Genomic DNA, 8,247 nt, shown 5'->3' with positions numbered 1-8,247 from the left:
TTATAGGCGTGCCTGCCTCGGCAGCAGCCAGCACCTTCCAGCAGTGTGCCCGTCCTCACTGCGCCCCCACTGGGTAGTCAGACCGAACACACCGCCCTCACCATTTATCCAGGTATTACTGTATATACATATAAAATACATAGACTCCCGCCCTCCCCCCCCCCCCCCCCCATTTTTTGGCCAAGCCACGCTGCATGTGGGAATCTTACCTCCCCCACTAAGGATGGAACCTGTGCCCCATGCAGTGGAAGCGCGGTGTCTTAACCACTGGACCTCCAGGGAAGACCCTGTATAAGGTATTTTTAAATCATCCGCTCATTTAATTTCCCCTACAACCTGTGATGGACTTCCCACATAGCTCAGTCGGTAAAGAATCTGCCTGCAATGCAGGAGACCAGGGTCTGATCCCTGGGTTGGGAAGATCCCCTGGAGAAGGAAATGGCAACCCACTCCAGTATTCTTGCCTGGAAAATTCCATGGACAGAGGAGCCTGGTGAGCTACAGTTCATGGGGTCGCAAGAATCGGACACGACTTAGCGACTAAATCACCACCACCACCACCACAACCTGTGAAGTACTTCTATGTATTTCACTGGTGAGGAAACTGACATCCGGGGTGAAAGCATCTTGTCGGGTACCACTTTGCGCCCCTTTCTCCCGCGCGGGGGCGGGTGGGGAGCTGACCTCCGATCTTAGAGTGGAAGGGCTTCTGGCGCTCCACGCTCTCGGACTCCAAGGACCCCTAAAGCACAGGAATCGAAAAATAACCGTGTTGCGGTCTTGATCTGCAAGTGAAAAAGTTGTTTCGGGGTAAGTTACGCCTGAGATGGAGGCCAAGAAGTGCAGCCCAGGGGGAGAGAATTAAACAGGAGAGGGGCGGAGAGGGGTGGAGAGAAGGGCGGGAGAGAAGGCCCGAGCCCACGCGCGCGGGGGCCGGGCCGGGGCGGGGCGCGGGGCGGGCGGGGAGGTATTGGCCGGCGCGTCCGGGAGTGGCCCCCGCGCCCGCCCGCCGCCCGCCCCAGGAGCTCGCACGCGCCGCCCTGTGCGGACAGCTGCCGGGCGGTACCTGGATCGCCGGGCGAGTGCGGGGGGCAGAGCCGCCTGCACCCCGTCGCGGGAGAGGAGGCGCGCAGCGTCCAGTTCCGAGGAAGGTAACGCAGCGCGCCGCGCCGGGGTTGGGGGAGGCCCGGAGTGGGGTTCGGGGTGTGTACTACCCGCCCGGGGTCTGGAGCCGAGATGACGCGGGGAGCGGCGAGATGCTCTCGTCGCCCGCCTGCCTGTGCCTCCCCGGAGCCGGTCCAGCCCGCTGGCTGTGTTACCTCGGGGAGTTCTCTTTCCCTCCCTGATACTGGCTCCGCCTCTTTTAAATGAGGGAGTTGCTGTGGTGTGATGCTTTTTGGTTCTGAGTTCTGAAACGCGCTGCCCTTCGTTGGGGCGTCCGGCAAGCGCCCTTGCTTAGTCTCCCACTCGCTGAAGAGCCAACTCTAGTGCCCGGGGGGCGAGTCTCCGGGAGGCCGAGGTGCTCGGGTGGGCGGCGGTTCCTTGGGCTTTCGAGGACTGAGCTTAGCTTGGGGCTGGCTGCTGGGTGGACCTGTCTGCAGGCTGCCCCTCGGTTGCTCAGGTGGGGTACGGTGGGGCGTTAGGACCTACCTACAGGTGGGGGCTGGGGAGGGCGAGTTGGGAGCCGATGGTTTCTGCTTGGAAAACAAGCACGTTTGTTTTGGAGTTCTCTGTCTGCACCCAGCCCTTGTCCCGCGGTTGAGTTGTGTATTACAGGAATGGGCTTTATCGTCTTTTCAAAGTGGAGAAACCAACTGCTTCAGCAGCCAATACAGCGGGCTCCACCAGCCTGTAGGAAGTGGGCCCCTGTTTCTGCCCCCACCCCGCCTCCTCCCGCTTCCCTTTCCTCCCGCCTCCCTTTGTAAAGCCCCTTTGACTTCGAGGGGGCTCCCTTCCTGTCTGCATGAAAAGTCCTCGTTTTCACTTATTGCTGGTCTGTGACCAGCAGGCTCCAGGGCTTGGGTTCTGGGTTGAGATGGAAGCAGAGATAAGAAGAGACTATGAATCATGCTGCCAGCCTCCACCACGCGGGGATGTGCAGAGGAAGCCCCAGACAGACAGACACACACACTCTGGAAGGCGGGATGGATTCCAACTGCTGTTCAGCTTCCTGTCCTCTTGGCAGGCATTCCCAGCGAGGCAGGCAGGTGTCTGCAGGATGGAGGCGCCACCCAGGGGAGGAGAGCTGAGCGGAGCAGAGGGCCCTGGTGGGTTTCTGTAGAAGGTCCCCTGCGGGTCTCTCCCGTCTCTTTCCCTCTGCCCTGTAGCCCTTTACTAGATTCCAGGGCCCAGCAGAAGCAGAGGAAGGGGCCATGGAGGTGGCAGGATTGACTTTATGGGAGCCCTTATGGGCCAGATACTCTTTGTTGTGTAAAACAACATATCCTTAATTCTCTCTGAGCTATGTGAGGGCTAGGATACTGGTATTTACTACATTTTACAGATAAGAAACTGAGGCTCAGAAAACTTGCTTCCCTTAGTCACATAGCTAGTAAATGGCCAAGCTGGGATTCAAATCCAATCTTTCTGATTCGAAAACCTGTGTTCTCCACCCGCCCCCCCCACCCCGCCTTTTTTTTTTTTGGTGCTCTATGAGTAAGGGCGAATTGGCATAGTAACAGCAGAAATGACTGTTACTGAGCTCACACGAGGTGCCCGGCGCCACTCAAAGCACTTTGGAGGTGTTATGTCACTTAAGGTGCTAGGGTTCCGGTCATTCTGGTGGGAATCTGGGATGCGTTAGGCTCTCCAGCGGCAGCCCCCTTCCAGAACGCCCCTGCCTGATCCCGCCCAGCTGCTGGTGCCTGGATGGGGTGGGGGCCCTGTTTGCTCTATCCTAGAGGTGGTTTGAGGTCTAATGAAAGATTGATTGTCCACAGCTGATCCGTTAGACCTGACCGTTGGGTTGTGAATGATCCCACTGTCCACTGAAAGGCCTTTCTCAGGCTTTGCTCAATAAACATTTGTGGAATGAATGAATTAGCACGTTGTGCAGAGTGGTCTGCCGTCCTGCAGAAGTGGGCAGTGGCAGCCCGGGGCCCCCACCATCCTCAGAACCCTAGGAGGCCAGGCCAGATTGTTTTCCTCCTCAGGTGAGGAAGGTAGGTGAATTGTGCCCCTGTGGGCTTACAGACTACCCTGGTAATATGTTGACTGGCACCTGTTTTGTAAAGGAGTTTTCAAGATAGTGGATGAAGACAAATTTGACTTTTTAAAAAGTGAACTGGAAAAATGACTTAGTTTTAATCAAGTTTCTGCTCTTTCAAGAAGAGGGGAAAATAGGATGGTACTCTTCGTGTTCTGGCTTCCCAGACTTCTCCATAAAAAAGTCTCCAATAGTAAAGAAGCCTGGCGAGTGCCCCTGTGCATTGGGGTCTGTAGTTCAGATGGGCCCCAGCAAGCTTGAAAATGGTTTTAAGGTTTTATGCAGTTTTTACGTGATTCCATATGCTTGTTAGGTTTGTTTTTTTATATACAAATATTTGTATATAGTTTTTTCCCCCAAAATATTTGTGTAAAATTGGTGCCCTGGCGTATTGCTTTATATTCTTGGGGGCTGAGGGGACCCAAGTGGAGAAGCAGGGCAAAGGTTCTGGTCTCGGGGCTTTAAGTATTGTTTGCATTTTCTGTTCACTTGGTTCACAGCAATAGAGCTTCTCAACCTTCTGTGATGATTACCTCTTTTCCCATTTTTCGGAGTGAAGAACATATTTAAAAAGTAAAAACAATCATTGTTTTCCCTCCCCCCAGTCTTATTACGATACAAGTGATATACAACACTGCATAAGTCTAAGGTGTGCACATGATGATGTTATATGTGCCTATGTTGCTCCTACTTTTCTTGCAGTGAGGATGTTTGCAGTTTACTCTTAGCCACTTTCAAGTATGTAATACATACTGTGGTCACCATACTGTATGTTAGATCCTCGGACCTTACTCATCTTATAACTGGAAATCTGTATTCTTTGGCCAATATCTCCTCATTTCCCCCACTCCCCAGCCTTTGGCAGCCATCATTTTACTCTGTTTCTAGGAGTTTAGCTTTTTTAAGATTCTCCATAAAAGTGAGATCATTACTGTTTGTTTTCTTATTATCCAAACTGTACCTGTTCATTGTAGAAAAAGATAAAGACATTTTTCTTTAATACATCTAATACATTTAAGACAACTAATGCAAAACTTAGCATTAGCTAAGCACTATATTAGCATTAATAACAGTAATACATCTGTACTCAGAGACAACTAATGCAAAACTTAATGTAGCCTTTCATATCTTTCTCTGCATCTATACAAGTACATTTTTAAAAAAATGAAAATATAACCCTTACTTTTGACTCTATTATTGTCAGAGCTAAGAGCCATTTCAAGTCGTTTTGAATAATTAAAGCCGTCATAAAGGTTACTCCTTTTGTGAACCCCAAAGTTCGCCCCCTGGGGTTCCCCTGTGTCGTTTAGTTTCCAGTACAAGCGCCTGTGAGCCGGGGCTGCTGCTGAGGTTATGGGGTCAAGCTGTGCTCCTTACGTGGCTCAGGTATCTTGAATGTCTCAGGTGTAACCGAAAACGTAGGTCTTCACTGTTGTTGACCTGGAACATGTGAGCAGAAAATTCTAAAGCTAAATTGCCCAGTGGGGAGGAGGGAGCTGTAGATAAGGTCATTGCTCCAACATTGCATTTTAGTACCTGTATGGCTTTGGGTAGTTTTTGTGAACGAGCTTTTCCTTTCATAAATTGAGACACCTGCTTGATTTTTCTCCACCAAAGTCATTAGGAGGACAAATGTTGTTTGTTATCTGAATTGCCTGTCAATGTGTATGCAATTGAAGCTAACTTGAAGGTTGGGCAAAAGCATTGTTGGCCTTTATAAAATGCTGGGCTCCAACTCTTGGGGTTCACATCCGTAGGACTTAATTGTGATGCAGACTCTCTACTGGATCCCTACTGTTTTCTGCAGAGAATATAGGATTCCTGGATGGCTGGCATTTCACTAGTCTTCATCACAATCCTGAAGAGAAAGACAGAACACAGCCCTTCTCACAGAGTCAAAACAGGCTTGCCATGCTAGGAAGCTGTTCCTCTGCACAGGGAGTGCAGGGCTCCCGAGGGCTGGCTCTCACGGCCTAAGGCAAGGTCCAGGTGTGCTGAGGGGAGGCCGTGAGAGCAGCTGGAGAGGTGAGGTGTACCCGAGGACAGCAGCAGCTCCTGCAGTCGGGCTACTCACCGGCAGGCACCAGCTCCCGGCAGCAGAACGGGGCTCTGCCTTGGGAAGCCGATGGCTCAGCTTCTGCCTGGCTCGTGGACATGCTGTGAGATCCAGGGTTACTCAGGTCCTCTCCCTGATTCTTGCTTTTTTTTTTTTTTTTAAGGAAAGATTGTTTATTTGGCGGTGCAGAATCTTAGTGTGGCCTGTGGGTTCTGGTTTCCTGACCAGGGATAGAACCCTGGGCCCCCTGCATTGGGACCAAGGAGTCTGAGCCACTGGACCATCAGGAAAGTCCCAGTTTTTTTAAATCTATAAAATGAAGGAGTTGGACCAGTTGAAGTTCTTTCCAGTCTTAAATATCTGTACTGCTACTCGCTGCTTAGTCGCTCAGTTTGTCCAACTCTCTGCGGCCCCATGGACTGTAGCCTGCCAGGCTCCTTGGTACATAGAATTTTCCAGGCAAGAATACTGGAGTGCATTGCCATTTCCTACTCCAGGGGATCTTCCTGACCCAGGGATTGAACTTGCATCTCATGCATCTCCTGCATTGGCAGAGAGATTCTTTACCACTAGTGCTGCCTGGGAAGCCCACCCATAAATGTCTATGATTCTGGGTTATTTTCCATTCACATTTGCCCAGATAGAAGCTTGGTAGAGAATGACTGCATCTGGATGAATCAGATAGGAGCTCCACTGGTACTATCAGTTAGCACACATTACTTACACAGATAAATCAGGGGTCAGAAAGTGCTCCCACTTCCCGTTGCTTTCAGGGCCCTCTCATGATTTTCCGAGTGTCTCCCCAGCTGACTGCCCTCATGGAGAACACATGGTCTGCAGATCATCGAGGGGAGAGTTGTTTCTGCTCATCTATCTGTTAAACTCTTAATCTAGAACTTCCTCAGATTATAGAAGGGAGAACTGCTTTGGGACCACTTCTGGTTAACAGAAGTACGATGAAAACAGGTTATTTATGTTGATAAGGCCGTGCGTGTCACTCCCACTCACTTCTGAAATCACTAAATACAGTACTTTTGTCTGGTACCCCCTGGTATTGGGCTTCCCTCATAGCTCAGTTGGTAAAGAATCTGCCTGCAATGTAGGAGACCTGGGTTTGATCCCTGGGTTGGGAAGATCCCCTGGAGAAGGAAATGACAACCCACTCCAGTATTCTTGCCTGGAGAATCCAATGAACAGAGGAGCCTGACAGTCTACTGTCGATGGGGTTGCAAGAGTCGGACACGACTTAGCTACTAAACCACCACCACCACCGTGGGTACTTGGTCCTGGCTGAGGACTAATGCAGAAAGTGGGAGCGAGCAGCACTCAGAACTGTAGGAATGGTTGAGGCAGAGAGGAAGGAAGAGAGGAGAGGAGCGCATGCCGGGTGTGGCTGGAATACCGTGGAGATGAAAAGCCCAATTTGGGGAAAAACTGACCCTCTAAGGGCTTGAAGTCTCTGATTTAATTCTGCATCCATTTTCCCGGCACTCAATGGGAATTTAATGAAGTGTTTTTAATGAATTAATACATGAACAAAGGGAAGAATGAATGAGTCACTCTTCTGAAATGAAATCTTGAAATTCGGTATAAGAAGCACTTACCACTTTGCTAAGAAGCAAAACCACCTTCCTATGCATTATCCCTCATAACGGTGTGAGAGATTAGAGGCCAGAATAAAAGCGTTTCCTGATGTCATGACTTTGTAGACATTTTGCAACAACTAGGGAGAAGGCAATGGCATCCCACTCCAGTACTTTTGCCTGGAAAATCCCATGGATGGAGGAGCCTGGTAGGCTGCAGTCCATGGGGTCGCTAAGAGTCGGACACGACTGAGCGACTTCACTTTCCCTTTCCACTTTCATGCATCGGAGAAGGAAATGGCAACCCACTCCAGTGTTCTTGCCTGGAGAGTCCCAGGGACGGGGGAGCCTGGTGGGCTGCCATCTCTGGGGTCACACAGAGTCGGACACGACTGAAGTGACTTAGCAGTAGCAGTGGAAACAGATTTGCTTTATTATTCCTAGGTAAGTTCTCTTTCTATAAGTGCATCAAAGCATATTCGAGAGAGGGGTATAAGAGCTAGTAAATGGTACCACAAGTTCGCATTGTGAGTTGGAGAAACAAGGGCATTGCTTAGCTCTGGGGCGAGTAGGCGTTCTTGTTTCCCTTGTAGAGCATTGTTTTACTGTAACCCCTGGTGTAACTGACACCATCAGCTTCTGATCAGACAGATGTGTCTTGTGTCGCCATTACTCACAGCCACAGGCGCCTGGGGTCTGCTGCCGCTGGCTGAGTCAGATGATTAAAACCCAGGGCTGTGAGGCTGAGGGCAGGGGCCGGACCCCTGGCCAAGCCAAGGCGCTCCGTCAGATCCGTGCCTCAACCCCTCCGCCAGCCATCTGCACTGGGAGGAATGAACTGTGGCGCATTAGATTCTTTAGGGCAGAATCTTCACCCCTGCTGGTTTTAGGCTAATCATTTGGGTTTTAGTAATAAAAAGCCTGGCTCACAGACTTGGAGAATGAATTTATGGTTACGGGGGCGGGGGCGGGGGGGAAGGGTAGCAGGGACGGGTGGACTGGGCGCTTGGGATTGACATGTACGCATTTTTATTGGTTCGTTTCTGTTTGGCTGTGCCGGGTCTTGGTTGCTGCGTGGGCGCTACACGTGGGCCTTCTCTATTTGTGGTGCGTGGGGGCTTCTCTTCCTCTCATCGGGGGGCTTCTCTTCTTGCGGAGCAGGGGCTCAGTGGTCGCAGTGCGCAGTGTAGCTTGCCCCGCCGCGTGTGAGCTCTTCCTGCCTCAGGGATCGAATCCATGTCCCCTGTGTTGGCAGGCGGACTCTTAACCACTGGACCAGGGAAGTCCCTCAAGCTGTTATGTTTAAAATAACCAACAAGGACCTACTATATAGCTTATGCCTACTATCTATACCTTCTATATAGCATAGGGAACTCTGCTCCATATTCTGTAATAACCTAAAT

At 50.8% G+C, this 8,247-nt stretch overlaps 1 protein-coding gene across 11 annotated transcripts in view; it reads left to right on the top strand.

The window, feature by feature from the left end:
• The first annotated feature begins 998 nt into the window (after window positions 1-998).
• SYTL2 (synaptotagmin like 2) overlaps window positions 999-8,247 on the top strand; it is a 120,730-nt gene continuing 113,481 nt past the window's right edge. For 3 of the 11 annotated variants that reach the window (XR_003509458.1, XM_027532791.1, XM_027532792.1), the window contains exon 1: window positions 1,013-1,151. The gene's annotated coding sequence lies outside the window, so the exon portion shown is untranslated. Of the gene's footprint in view, window positions 1,152-8,247 lie in introns of all 11 variants that reach the window. The other 8 variants (XM_027532789.1, XM_027532790.1, XM_027532787.1 and 5 more) reach the window with 4 other exon arrangements.

The sequence above is a fragment of the Bos indicus x Bos taurus genome, chromosome 29, assembly GCF_003369695.1.
Source record: "Bos indicus x Bos taurus breed Angus x Brahman F1 hybrid chromosome 29, Bos_hybrid_MaternalHap_v2.0, whole genome shotgun sequence".
NCBI classification, from domain to species: domain Eukaryota; kingdom Metazoa; phylum Chordata; class Mammalia; order Artiodactyla; family Bovidae; genus Bos; species Bos indicus x Bos taurus.
This window is presented reverse-complemented; position numbering and strand designations above follow the sequence as displayed.